Source organism: Xyrauchen texanus, chromosome 4 (genome assembly GCF_025860055.1).
Source record: "Xyrauchen texanus isolate HMW12.3.18 chromosome 4, RBS_HiC_50CHRs, whole genome shotgun sequence".
Lineage (NCBI taxonomy): Eukaryota > Metazoa > Chordata > Actinopteri > Cypriniformes > Catostomidae > Xyrauchen > Xyrauchen texanus.
Window position 1 is genome coordinate 35746974 of NC_068279.1, and position 14571 is coordinate 35761544.

Sequence of the window (14571 nt, forward strand, 5' to 3'; positions counted from 1 at the left end):
CCATCAAGAGGATCGGGGACCTGCAAGCGTTCTCTGTCAGTGACACCTGCCTGGAGTTCGGTCTGGCACATTGGGCTACATGCCCAAGTTCTCACGACCCCTTCAGGGATCAGGTCGTGAACCTGTAAGCGCTGCCCTGGGAGGAGGCAGACCCAGTCTGGTACGTGCTTTGCATATCTATTTGGACCGCACGTAAATCTTTAGATGTTCTGAGCAGCTCTTTGTCTGCTTTGGCGGACGGCGGAAAGGGAACGTCGTCTCCAAGCAGAGGCTAGCCCACTGGGTCGTTGATGCCATCTCACTGCTGCCCTGATCGCTGTGCTTGTAGAGCTCCCCCCTCATTAGGCTGGACCTACCACCGCGCCACTCCCACGTACGGCTTCACAACCCTCATGGTGTATCTGCCACGTTACCTCCCCCAGACTGGGCAGGATGTGGCTTTTGCCCCTGAAAGAATAGGACCGGGAAAGACCGCCTTCCCCGATGCATTTCATAGCGTTAAGCCCCAGCCGCTTCACGTCGTATGCGAGGGACATATTGAGAGAAAAGGCCGCAGCTGCCGGGCTTGCTCCCATGCTAGTCATGTAGCACCTATTCCCCCTCTCTGGGGTGAGGGGAACATAAGGTCTGTATATGACATCCCTTCTGGGGGCGTTGGGAAGGGCTATGTGCAGCCGGCACAGTTGCCTCTTGCACGCAGTAGCCTGCTTGCACCTGTCTCGACAGTTCATAGATGGGACCCCTTGTGTCACTTCATTCGACACATGTTGAGTAAGTGACAGAAGGGGAACTTCATGGTTACTGTCATAACCTCCGTTCCCTGAGGGAGGGAACGAGACGTTGTGTCGCTCCTGCCACAGCACTAGACCTATCATGGTAAACGGCCGTGCCCTAATCTCGGCTCCTCAGATGCTGCCCCGCTTCCCTTTATACCTGTATGTCCGGGGCGGGGCATGCAAATTCTGTCTGCCAATTTGACATTGGCCTTTTCTCAAGTTCAGAGGTAGGTTTGGCATCCCAAGAAGACCCCTTGTGTCACATTCGACACAACATCTTCCCTCAGGGAACGGAGGTTACGACAGTAACATGATGTTCCAGTCAGGAGCCTTGCAACTGCATTTTGCAAAGTCTGAAGACGATATAGTGATGCTTGAGATACACCTAAATATAGTGCATTTCAATAATCAAGTCTAGAAGAGATAACAGCATGGATTACAATCTCCAGATCCTTTAAAGACAAAAAGGTTTTAATTTTTATATTTGCCAGAGTTGGAAAAAAACACAGCCTTTATTTGTTTATCAAATTTTAAATGAGAGTCAAAAATGACACCAAGGTTGCGTGCCTCTGTATGAAGATTAGAGGCCAAAGGCCCTAAATGTTTAGTCAAATTATTAAAAGGATCAGTCTTGCCAAAAAAATAAAACTTCTGTTTTAGAATAATTTTCTTGGAAAAAATTAGCTGCCATCCATCTTTTAATATCTTTAAGACAACCCATCAAAGATTCTATTACAGAATTATCAGTGGATTTCAAAGGCAGATAGCAATGAATATCATCTGAATAACAATGATAATCAATTTTGTAGTTCCAAAAGAACGAGAATAAAAGTGGTCCCAAAATCGAGCCTTGTGGAACTCCACAGGTGATAGAAGCAGAGGCAGAATAATGATTCCCAATCTCAACTAAAAATTATCTCCCATTAAGATGATGTAACGAGGCAGACGAGGAATGAGAATCTACTTGCAGCTTTTAATGAAAACAAAAGATGAACCGTGTAACTCAGAATACACAAAAACACAGGGAACAAAATAAGACTGTCTGCTACCTCAATAACTGCTATGTGCATAGAACACTATCTCATAGTATGTTATGTTTACATCTTTAGAAACTGTCATCTTTTTGCACTACTGAGTACTGGTCGGCGCTGCACTGTCTATTGTCCTGTTCATTGTCAGTAATTTGTTGTACTGTCCTGTACTTTTTGCACATGTTTGCACGTGCACTTTATATAGATATATATAGGTTTTTTTATATAGGTATTTTATTTCGTTGTGTAGTCTCATGTGGTCCTATGTTGGTCCTTTGTTGTTTTTATGTAGCACCATGGTCCTGGAGGAACGTTGTCTCGTTTTGCTGTGTACTGTACTAACTGTATATGGTTGAAACGACAATAAAAACCACTTGACTTGACTTGACTTGACGTCCACGATGGGAAACAAAACATAAATGGGCAAAAACATCCACTAAGTGCACGGGCAGAACACGGTAGGTCAACTACATTCAACAACTGACAATACTGAATGGAAATCAGGGCATTAAATACACAAAGACTAATGAGAACATTAAACACAGGTGAGGAACAATGAAGGACAGCTGGTAGTGATGAGAGCAGGGAATTATGGGATGTGTAGTCCGGGAACAGATGACAGGGGAGAAACCCAGGGCAGACAACAGTGAATCGTGACAGATGAGAACCACTCAATATGGGCTTTAGGGGTAATGGCTTATAAGGTAGCAAGAGTCAGAATCTGGCAAGTAGTAAGATTTTGGCACAACAACCATTAATACTTTTTCATACAGTCACTGCCTGTGTGCTCTGCAGAGGCAGGTTTAAGTTTTTGTGAAGCAGCGAATGCAAGTATTGTCATGTACTTGGAGTTACACTTTTGTCCTTCTAGTGTGTCTTAACAGTATGCAGAAAAACAAAGTGCATATGAACACAAAAGTATGTTTGAACAGCCCAAAACTTTCTCTATACTTGAAAAACTGACCCAAACCCAGCCAGAAATCCCAACAGTTTATCTGAACTTGACAAGTTTATGTCTGGTGGAAGGCCTCTATTTCTGTCAGGAACACTAGAGAGGCAAAGACTAAAATGCAGAATAAAACTAAAAGATTTACTTACAATGGGCAAAAACAAAAGGCAGACTGGCTGGGGGGGTCAAATCGTCAGGCGGCTGAACAGGAACAGAAGATAATGAGCCACAACCTGCTGTTGGGCAACTAGGAACAGGGCAAAAAAAAAGAGAAAGAAAACAGAACAACAACACACACCAACAAGACTGACTGAAGTTTGGAGAGCACCAAACCAAACACATTGACGATACAAACCACAACAAATTGGCACACACACAAAACAGAGCATACAGGGAAGTAATAAATAGGGAAGCAAACATGGAGGGAAATGAGGGAAGGCAGGTGTAACTGATAAACTAATAACAAAATAAACAAGGGGGCTGGGTATCACTCAAGACAGCACTGCAACGACTCACACACTACAAGAGAAACAAAATGAGTGTCAGGAACCAGCCACAAAAATTTTTTTTTATAAATACATAAACAAGACCACTAGATGTGGCAGGATCCTGGCAATTGCAGAATAACCATAGTGTATAGTGAATAACCAATAGTGATTTTGGTATTCAAATAGTGGACGGTCAAACAGTTAACAGAATGTTGACTATCTGTGCACATCCCTGGTTTTTATTTTAGCTCCAAGCTCCACCAGATGAGGTGCATTACACATAGCAATATTGTGTTGCTGTTAACTGTTTGGGACTACATTTTCTAGCTTTGCATATTGCCTAACAATGCCCTTCAGCCGTGAAAATGGCCTTTTGTATCTTATTGCTTAAGTAAAGTTGATTTTTTTTTACAGAGTGACTATTTGCACTTGGTGTAAACAGCACCTGCCACACAACATGGTTATTTACACTCCAATAGTCTGGTGGAAACACAGAAATTAAAGACAAACTGTACCCACAAGTGTTGTTGCATGGTGTATAAAAATGCCATGGTCATGCAGACAACTCAGGTTCGATTCCCCTTTTTGTTCCTCTCTTAATATTTCCTTTTATTACTTACAATAAAAAAAAAAAATCATAGAAAGGTTGATTGCCTCAGAGTGATTAGGTTACAGTGATGGTTTGAGAATTGATCCAGCTAAAATTAATATATTTATATTTAATATAGTAATATTATTATAAACATGTTTTTTGGTGGAAGACATAGTTTTAAAGCAGTAAACCATGGTGATATGGTGTTAATATAGTAACCATGTTTAATTGTGTGGTTAGTGTGCAGAAGGGGCTCTTTGGCGCCACCTAGAACATGGGCATGTTCGGGGGGCTATCTAGCACATCCCTTTTGAGGTACAGTCACCAAACTTTGTACACATAGATCTCATCAAGCTGGACAACTTTCGCGCTCACAGTCATAGGTTCTGCCCAAAAGGAAGTTGGTTATTTTGGATTGTTTGAGAAATCACTTTGATGTGACTATTGTGGGTCACGGTTGTAGCGCCACCAACTGGTGGAAGGAAGTGTGTCACTTTTAACAGACGTTGAAAAATCCCTATTATGTTCGCCTGAATTGCTTAAACAAAAATACAGACTAATGTCAACGCATTTCACATTTTAAATTCCGAAGGTATTCTTGATATCTTAAATACTGTTGGCATGGCAACGCAATAAATTTAATCATTTATCTTTGTGAATATTCAAATGTTTTGTGGTATTTGGCATGATTTAACTTTAAAGTTTAATGTTTACAAACATATTTAATACATATTTAAATAAAATATAGTAAAATATTAACTGAAATGGAAAAATACAAGAAATCACATTTTTAATCCACTTTCTATTAATTCTCTGAGTGGCAATTACATGTAATGTCCAATAAAGGACATCCAAGCTCCATTGTTGAATGATTCCCAACAGTTCTGACGCCCGTTTCACACATACTCCGTTTGCAGTGCGTATGCGGTGCCTATTTTTTTCCGTACCCATGTTAACAGGTTAGAGCTTTTACACTGCATGTGGATGCAGTCCATCCAGTTGCGGTGGACTGCATACAGTATACAGCAGTGCAGCGATCGTTTACAGACCGACTCTATTTTTGCTGTGCTGCACCGCACTGAATTAAAGTGGCAGCACATTGTTCACATTAAAATAGACATAGATTGTCAAGAAACTGTAATAATTTTATCATATACACATAATTACAGTTAATGTGTTCTACAGTTACTAAATTACAGGGTCAAGAAAAACAAAAAAGCATGATTATAGTCCCAAAAGTTGTAAAATGCCATCATATATTATTTTTTTTACCCTAAAAAAAGACAGAGTGAACCCAAATGAGTCTCATTCTTCTCCTTCTTAGCAACAGATATAGCACGATAGCTTTTCTTCTGTCAACAACTCGAACTACATGTAAAACAAAGAATCACAATGATTAAAATTAATTGTCATACTGTTTCAATGCCTTAAACAATCTCAAAGTTAACGTTTGGATTTAAACTCCTAAACTCCTTACACATTTTTGATTTTGTGGCACACAGAAACTGCGGATCAGTAGCGCACAGCAAACGCAACATATGTGAAAGCACTATAGCGCGTGCTGCTCCTGTACGCACTTGAGATCTTTTGCAGTCGAATCCCATCAAAAACAATGTGTCCCCACTCAATATATACATCAACTGAGGTGCGGATGCAATCTTTGTTAAGAACCTTTAACCCTTTCCAGCCGGAGCGTTCAAATTTGGGAACAATTATTCCCATGGTTCCTGTCTCATTGTCTTCGCCGTCCAATCACCGATTTTATTTCTGAAATCAGCCCAGATACTCATGACAATATAAGCTAAAGGCACATGTGATTGGTTAAGGGGTTGCTGGGCAAGAATAATACATGTATCGTCATCACCATCGTCCTTCATTTTTCCTGAGAGGAGACAGATGGGAAATCACGGAAGATTTACTTCAGTGTTGGACTTACTGCTTCAAATTAAAAACTGAGGCGATTTTTGCAAGGTAAGAACGTTATTTAACATGTGTTGTCTATATTTTCTATTGAAAGTTTCTGGAAAAAATGACATGACTGTATTTGTTCATCGGACAGGCAGTTAGCCTGTATATTTAAGCACATTTCTTTTGAAACTTGCTAAATAAATATCAGCTAGCACTTTTGTTTGCCAATGTTGTCGCTTGTGAAAAATCCACCTTAAGTAACTTTTTTTTTAAGCTGTTTTTTAAGCCGTGTGAATGCCAGGATGCTTTATTTTTTTTTTTTTTGATCAGAACGTCTCTGTCAATTTGACAAAAAGTACAGGCATTTTCTTCAAAATTAAACCGTTGTCTTAAAAATTCACTTGACGGGTATACCCCATTGAATATTTTAAAATGAGTTTCCTTAAACAATCAACTTTATATACCTGAGATCCACCTGCATGCCTGTGCTCAGCCATGATGTTTGATCCGTGTCTCAAGCTAATGACGTAACTTCCAGAGAGGCATCACTGAGCCCGTTGTACACGCCCCAATCCCCTGACTCCACCCCCACGTCAAAACAGTGCCATAAAGTGAAACGCAGAGAAAAGTGAAGCGCAAAGGCAAAACGGTATCACGAGCTCACACGTGATGGAAATGCAGATTAAAAGGAGCATTGCAAAATAATTAGTAGGCATTGCAAAGAAAAAGATGTGTGGCAAAATCATTGCTGCCTAAAAATCTGTTGCAGAGATAAAAAAGGATAAAAGATCTTTAGATTATTTTACAACAGTCATTGATTTTTGCAATTAATTACATCTTGATTTTTGCTATATTTTATTTATATTTTGCAATTGTTTATTTTTGTTTGCAAAACTTTCTTTTTTTCTCTCGATACTTTATTTTACATTTGTGATACTTAATTTTTGTTTTAAATTATTTTTTTTTTGTTTGCTCAATACTTTTTTTTGTTTTGCAAAACTTTATTTTATTTTGCAATACTTTATATTTTTGCAAATATATGTGGCATGGAATTGATCCCATACTCTTATACCTTATAATGATCAAGAAAACCTTTATTCCTCATTATATTACCCCTCAAAAATGTCATATATTGTGCAGCATAAAGGGGCAATAATTGCCCATTGGATTTCATTTTAGGGGCATTTTTTATTTTTATGAGGGCATTTCTTTTTCCAAACGTACAAATAAAATATTGAGTCATTCTTTTATTCAAATACTTAAATGTAATAAATTATTTAGGTAACAATTTACAATAAGGTTCCAATAATTAACATTAGTTAATGCATAAGACATCATGAACAATTAACAATATATTCATAAACATATTTATTACATTCAATTATAGTAAAAAATATCAACTGAAATGTACCCTGTCTCTCCATGAAAGGGCTTACTGGACAGAGTAACTTGGTCGATTTAAATCAGCTGTTAATACGTTTGAAAAAGAAATATGCCATATTATTTTCTGTACGTGAATTAATAATTTAAGCAGTAATTTAGCAAAAATTTAATTTATTCCATACCATAGACATCCATTTAAAATATGTTTTTATTTGCCTTACCTTAACAAACATTATTACAATATAAAATACAATACAATACAATATAATGCTTAAAAGAAACTGGAGCGCAGCTCATATCCACCATTGAAATCTGCTACTCCGAAAAACCACACGGTTGCTTACTTTGTGACGTCACAGTAATTTAATATTTTAATGGACATTAATAATCACGATTACAATATCAAAGGCAATAATCGACAATTATGATTTTTGCTAAAATCATACAGCCCTGTGAGAAATGTACTTTTTCATGCTTTTTTTTTTTGTACTCAGGATGTAGTTGCTGAGATATGCAGCTTTACAAACTGTCATGGGTGGGAGCGTGTCCTAATCTGTAGCGCCACCAACTGGTGGAAGACGTGTCACTTTAATAGTGTTGTCATGGCAGTGGATTCAATTACATGAAGTTGTAGTCAAACTGGAATGGTGGCATATATCTATTACACATTGTATGTTTAGAGTCCATGTTTACATTAATGTTGAGTTGTTGCTGTGTCCATCTTGCTTTGTTTTCCGAAAGCCACAGAGTGGAAATGGACCCATGGTGCGAGGGCCCATCATCGTTGCTTGCAGCTATATTCGTATTGTTCTCATTATTAGTGGTAGTAACTTGGTCAATTGCATGACACAGGTTGTCATGTGCAGTCCACATGGCAGCGCCAATAAGGGGGCAACCCGCTCAATGGAGGGTTCAGAAAACATGTTTTTAAAATATGGTGCCGCTAGAGACAAGAATTTGAATTCAGCGTTAAATGCATTTCTCATGATAAATTTACTGAAAGAAGAATCATGCATATCATATTGTACAATTCACATATTGTGATTCGGCCATAGGTAATTACAGCAGTGGTGATGTTGGGCCATATCGCATGATTGCGAGTGTGATATTGCTTATATTCAACAGTTCAATGAACAAGTATATTTTAAAAACATTAGGAAAAACCGAGTACGGTAATGAAAACACATTTGTGCATGGAGCTACTTTCTTAAGCGACGGATCATAATCTGCTGTTGCTGGTTCAAAACAAATGATGCGTCCAAGCCTCCGTTTGTTATTCAAAAAGTTCACTTCAGAAATAGTATCACGGCTTGTACTGTTTCTAACAAGTTATTGGATAAACAAGGATAGACTAGTGTGTGTGAGAGAGAGAGAGAGAGAGAGAGAGAGAGAGAGAGAGAGAGAGAGAGAGAGAGAGAGAGAGAGCGCGTGCAATCGCCTGTTGCCACACCCAATCAGGGATGCTGTCAGCTTTTTCAGTGGAAAATAGAAGTCCAAGCGGGGGTGTTCCTCTCTATTTCGCAGTAGACGGTGAGTCATTCTCTATAGAAACAGTGATGTCCTCCGCCATTTTAAACATTTTGTATCCAATGTGGAAACTCTGTTGTCTTTTGTGTCTCTCAGCATGAGCCTTAACCCTGAAGTTGTCTGTTTAAAGCCGTTTAAAGCTATTTCCTAGCTTTGGTAATGTATTAGCAATACAGCAATCACGGAGCGCAGTTCTATGTAAACAATGACTAACGGATTCAATTTACGTCACCAACTGGCTCATATTACACACATAAATACTTTTGCCACCACCTGCTGGCTAACATATGTAAAAAAAATAAAAAATAAAAAAAGCAAGCAAGCTAGTAACTCTTAACAATTTAGTTTAGAACAGCATGAACACGGAGCGATACACACACAGTAAAGCATCTGAGTGCTGATGCTGTCACACCATCAGTGCTCATGGAATGTCTCTCGTCCAATCAGATTCGAGGACCGGAACGAACTGTGGTATATAAATGTATAATTTTAAGAACAAGTATATCGTGTTCCACCATTCACGTTTTGTCCACATACAGTGTGTTGATAAACATTTATGAGCATTTAATGCTGTTGCTTATAAAAATTAAAATACCCTTACAATTACAGTATCTTAGACAATTTTCAAACACCAAATCAAGTTAATACAGTATTCACAGTTAACATTTTTAAACACTCACTTTGGATTCATATATTTCAATTGGTTTGGCATGTGCTATGTCCTTACTGAGCACAGAAGCCGAGTGTTATATCTCTGTTAGCACAAGCCTGACTACTTCCATCCCGGAGTTGAGTGAACAGACGAGGGAGGATCAACATCAAGAATGATGAATGTCTTTAGATGGAAGAGTCATGCAGGATGTCCTTGACTTTAATCAAAACTATTTGTTTTTTTTTATTTTTTTCTCCAGCTCTCATGTTTTTTTTTTTTTTTTGTGAGCTGGACTGTTGTGGCATCTCTTTGCCCATGTCCACTGATAGCGTGACATTAACAACATCATTCATCAGGGGAAGTGGGCTGTGCTACAGTAAGTTTCAGGGCTATGTGCAACATTTCGAGGGGTGGGGGGTGACTAAGTGACTGGTAGAGTGAACCTTCATGTTTCCTTCACAATAATGGTAAGATATAATTCTTCTTTGAAATGTTGTTAATAAACCTAAATTACTAACATGAAACAATATTTTATCTTAAAACTTAACTGTTGCTAGAGGTTAATTAATATGGATTCAGTTAATATGCACATTGTTTTGCCAGCATTTATCTAGCACTACATGTAGCCTAGCTCACAATAAAACAGTTATAAAGATATTACATTGGTGCTATGTAGAGAAATGTCTTTGTCCATTAATTTTAAGCTACGCCCATGTCGAGTGATCCTCCCTCAATATCTTTCAATATGCAATCCATGCTGATAAATGATAGTGATAACAGATAAAAAGGAATGTGGGTCAAATTCTCTTTTTTTTTCTTTTTTTTATCCCCTTTTCTCCCAATTTGGAAATCCCAATTGCCACTACTTAGTAGGTCCTTGTGGTGGTGTGGTTACTCACCTCAATCACACAACTTACCAGGTGCCCCATTGAGAGCGAGAACCCCTAATCGCGACCACAAGGAGGTTACCCCATGTGACAATCCTCCCTAGCAACTGGGCCAATTTGGTTGCATAGGAGACCTGGCTGGAGTCACGCAACATGCCCCGGATTCAAACTGACGACTCCTGGGTTGTGACTCCCTGGGAATATATGTGAATTTATAGACAGTTTTTATATAATTTATTTGAGAAAATCTGTTGTTTTGGGCTTTGAGTCCATTTATTATGGGGGAAATATTTTTTCTCATTAAATAATGAATAATTGTGTGTCTGATTGGTCCAGATGCTACACTTTAACCCCTCCCTGTTGGGGAAGGGTACGTGCAGTCTGATGCAGCCTGTTGCTTTGGCACGCAACTGCCTGCCCGCACCTGCGTCAGCTGCTCGCGTACACTGTTCGACGTTGTGTCGAATGAAGCGACACTAGGGGTCCCTATTCAATCATGCCATGCGCTGAACTTTTGTAACCTCCGTTCCCTGATGGATGGAACGAGACGCTGTGTCCCCCCGTCCAAGACGCAAAACCGAGCCACTGTAATGGCCGAACCATATTCTCGGCTCCTCAGTGCAAATCCTGAATGATCAGATACACGATTCCCTCCTTTTATACCCGTATGTCTGTGGGAGGGACATGCAAATTGTGTCTGCCAAATTCTCATTGGCCTTTTCTCAAGTTCAGAGGTAGCCGAGGCCTTCAAGAAAGTCCCCTAGTGTTGCTTCATTCAATACAACATCTCGTTCCCTCTCACAACATCTTGTTGGAACAGGTTACAACAGTAACCTAGACTTTCTTCTACTTGAGTATGATTTTTCAGTACTCTTTCCACCCCTGCCCATGACTTAAAGGTTGCTCACACAATGTCTATCAGTATCTCTAGAGGGAAAATTTAACACATTTCAATATATGTTTGAAATTATGTCTTATTTGGCAGAATGGGGTCGATTTCATGGTACTTGAACATTCAGAAGCAAAATCTTGATTTCCCGTGTGATCATGTTGATTTAGGCTGGTTTTGGGTTTACATAATCCAGGTTACGTTTACATAAAAAAAAAAGAAATTGACAAGCAGTCTGAGACAATATTTTGCAGGGCATTTAAAAAAAAAAAAAATTTTATTTGATCAATTTTACAGTCAGTAGAAGCCCCATCTACATACTGCCAAAGAGTGTCAAGACCATATCAACCATAGAGAAAATTCCACCCGAATGAGGGCAGGTGGAAAGAAGGAAAAGAGTGTGCCACACTGTGCTTTTCCTTGAACAAACACTCATGGTAAAGGGGTTGGCGTGCCAGGGCTTGACAAACAAATGACTGGAAATGACAGATTTTGAGGAAACTCCTCAGTGTGACCTGATGCTAATCGGTGCAAGACTGTGGGTCTGGCAGCCCTGCTATCACCTCACACTCAGCACTGGAGGCAACTCATATAGAGAGAACGCTTTACATCATTGTCATTTTGAACAAACAACACCTCCAAACGCCAGATAGGACACCATTGTCAGGTGTGTCTGATCTGATCTGTCCATCAGTCGGAGGTGTGTGTGTGTTGTGTGTGTGTGTGTGTGTGTGTGTGAAAAGAAAGTATTGAGGAAAGAAAGCTGGCAAGGGTGAACAATATGAAAATAATGCTATGCTACCCACCTGTTCATAAAGTAATTAATCAAGTAAGGGATATTCACACAGGACACACCCTTGCACATTGTTTTTTTCATGTGAACATGCGCTAGACTGATATCCTTGACCATTGCTATGCATCTTGTTGCTTCGTCTGGCTGCACGAGTGCAGCGTTTTTAGACAGATTGTCAGATTAATAAAACAACTTTTAAAAACTTGTCTCAAGGCTCTTAGCTTTTTTATGAAAATGCAAGAACTTGTCCTGTGTGAATGGTCCACAACTCTAGCAAAACCCTGATCTGACAGTATTTCATGTGCTTAGCTCTAATTAGCATGTCCATATTATTATCTCGGACTGACCTTTACATTGTTATTTGCTCCAAATTCATATTTATTAACAACAGTCTGAAGACTGATTAGCTATGAACCATAAAATAAGTGTAAATAAGTATCCACATAAATGCAAAAAGCTCATATCATTTGCATGCAGTCCTCACTTTGGGGTGTTAGTGGTTTAGGGTTGGACCACGCTTGCGGTATGTGTTCATGTATTAATGTGTGGGTGGCCGAAGTGCCTCTCCTAATTTAATCATCCCCTCCTCTCAGCTTGCTGTTTTATTCCAGTTTGATAAGCAGAGCTAAAGCCATCATGAGTTTTCCCGGATGAAATGAATGCTCATATTAATCCCACAATTTCCATTTAAAACGCAGAGCATTGACTTGATTAATAAGGGGGCCGATACTGAATAATTACGCTGCAAATATTGAGTGGTGTGGGGTAGGGGGGTTGGGTTGTCAGTGGGCGAGAGCACAGAGGGGTTACTTACAGATGCCCTATGGGATCTCAGAGGGGTCAAACCCAAGCATTGGCCATGACTGAGGTGTTGAATCAGTTAGCCAATATTTTCGACAATTAACAAGCTGTGGCCCCTGTATTAATTTGCTTCCCCTGGAGTCATGACTGGTCAGATGTGTCAGGGTCAAGGGTTAGAGGTCGCGAGCAGGGGTCAAGCCCACTGATTTTCCCTAGCAAAATCAAGAGAGAAAAATAAGCAAAAAACTGCAAATTATATCAAAACATATTACCCAACCTGAGCCACCCGTATCAGATCATTAGTAAATTAACATTTAAATATTAACAGGAGTGCTCAGAAACATGAAAGGGAACATTCTAAGAACATTTAATTAGTGGTGATCAATCTAGGTGCACGGTGTTTGAGCATTCAATAAAGTGTAATCGATGTCTAGAAGGGAGAGCGAGGACAAACAAAGCAGGTATACTTAGCGGAGGGATTTTAGGTTAATATTTATTCGGAAGAGATATTGTAATGCTCGACCTGCAAGATGTAATATTAAACCACACAATCCATCACATCCATTACAAGTGTTCCATTGATTCTGAACCCATTGACTTTGCTTTACCAATGTGTGTTTTGTTCCATCTTCTCAGCTTCATCGACTGATTGCTGGCTTTTTTTCATAGGCATGTTGTAGATAGGCTGCTCTATTGCTCTCCAGATGTGTCCTCTTTGTGGATTCTATATTTAAAAAGAATTTGCTTCATATAACCTTTATTCATATGGCATACACTTTTATCCAAAGAGATTTACAGTGCATTCATGGTATGCCTTTTTCAGCACGTACATTGTCTAGGAATCAAACCCATGCTCTTGGCATTTTTAGATATGCGCTCTAATAGTTAAGCTAGAAGAACATTGTAAAACACCTTGTCATGCATCATAACTATTGTGGATCCATTATTACAATTTACACATTGGTGTTATGTCACCAGTCTATCTCCACTTAATGGGCTAGGTTCAAGTAGAGTTAAAATCCCTTCACACTTTGGAGCAATCACTTGTGTTAAGACGCCAGGGTCAGAATTCAAGCTCACAGGTCATTTTTCAATAATGCTGCCGTTATCATCAAAGTTACAGTATTCACCTCGAGCAGACTCCTCATGCCCGATCAGCAGCTTCAAAGATGCAGAGTGGTCTCAAGAGAATTGTCAAAACTAACATTAGTTCAAGGTAACTCAGTTTCCTGCTTGGGAATGGGTCCGCTTCAATGTCAGAACAAAAGTATTGCCACATGTTTAAAAATACGCTCAATGCTCCTGTGAACGTGTTTCATGGCAGCCTTCTGTGTTTTGCCTTAAACTCTGCTATATTGCTCATCGATAAATGCTGTCTATGAGGGAAATTAGCACTGACAATGTTTTATTTGTCTTGATGGGCCCAACCTCCAACAACAGTATTTAAATAGTACCCCTCTATTTAACTATCCAAGTGCCTCTGTGCCCCCCTTACTTTGTCTCTCGCTCTCTCTCTTTCTGTTAGTGGCTCTTGCCAAATAGGGGCACATACATTTGTCTGTAATTAAAACTCTTGTTATACAGTGCTGCTCCCTTCAAGTAGAAATGATTAACTAATGGAGCGATTGAAGGGAAATTAATAGTTTTCTCTTCCTGTCATTGCCCCTCCCAGGTTTTTTCTCTAACTCTCTCAACTGCAATCAAGATGGTGGGACACTTTTTGTGCAGAGTAATCAATAAGCAGTTTGTGAGGGCAAGAGTCTCCATTTTGTATTGTATGGGGGTGTGGAAAGTACTTTTAAGCCACACTTCAAATTGTATTGAAGTGTGGCTTAAAGCATATTGTCAAATATGAATTGTATTGGATAAGGTAACACAATATGAAGCCAGGTGAC